We start from the raw sequence: 832 nt of genomic DNA on the forward strand, positions 1-832 counted from the left end.
ACTTCCCAAATGACTTGCATTGTCCTGTGAGATTTACACAGCCCCATCAAACAGCACAGCCAGCCTAAAGACTTGACACTTCCTCTACTGCAGCTAAATAATGCAACCAGTTCCCCCGGCCTGTAATTCGACAGTGAAAGAGAAGTAGTCAACTGACCAGCTCATCCCTCTGTCCTCATGTTCCTTGTCAGCATATTACTGCAAAAATGAATTCCTCCTACTGCAGCTTCTTCCTCTCCTAAGATGAGCTCTATTGTACAGGGGAAAAGGTTAATATCAGGTAAAGTTTTGGTACTTACATCTGCTTTAAAAATACACTATGGTTTTTAAATGGACCCATACTTTCATTATTATTATACAGGATTTATATAGCGCCAACAATTTGTGCAGCACTTTACAATATAAGGAAGACATTACAATCACAATGCAATTCAACATTGTTAGAGAACGTGATGGTTCAGTGACTAGTTTGAGGTGGGATTGAATTTAATTTTTTCTTTTCTACATGGCTAAAGGCTAAGTTCACACTAGGGCGATCCATGACCGGGCGGTCACGGAATTGCACACCACCACCAATCGCGCTGGCAGTGCCATTATTTTCCCAGTCGATTGCCCCGTTGGGGATGCGCACCAATCGCTGTGTGCAATCGTGCACGATCGTGCGTCCCAGGATCGCCGATATGTGAAACCAAGCCTTAATTCTGTCCACGCAGGTACACAGCATTGTTACATTTCCTAGCTTGAACACCTTGGTTATAAATGCTTGATCACTGAATGATTTGACTTGTTTCCTTCAGCTGCTCCTTGGCGCCGTGAAATCCTTCAAGAAATA

This window comes from Nanorana parkeri, unplaced genomic scaffold, assembly GCF_000935625.1.
Source record: "Nanorana parkeri isolate BGI_ZX_2015 unplaced genomic scaffold, ASM93562v1 scaffold50, whole genome shotgun sequence".
Classification (NCBI taxonomy): domain Eukaryota; kingdom Metazoa; phylum Chordata; class Amphibia; order Anura; family Dicroglossidae; genus Nanorana; species Nanorana parkeri.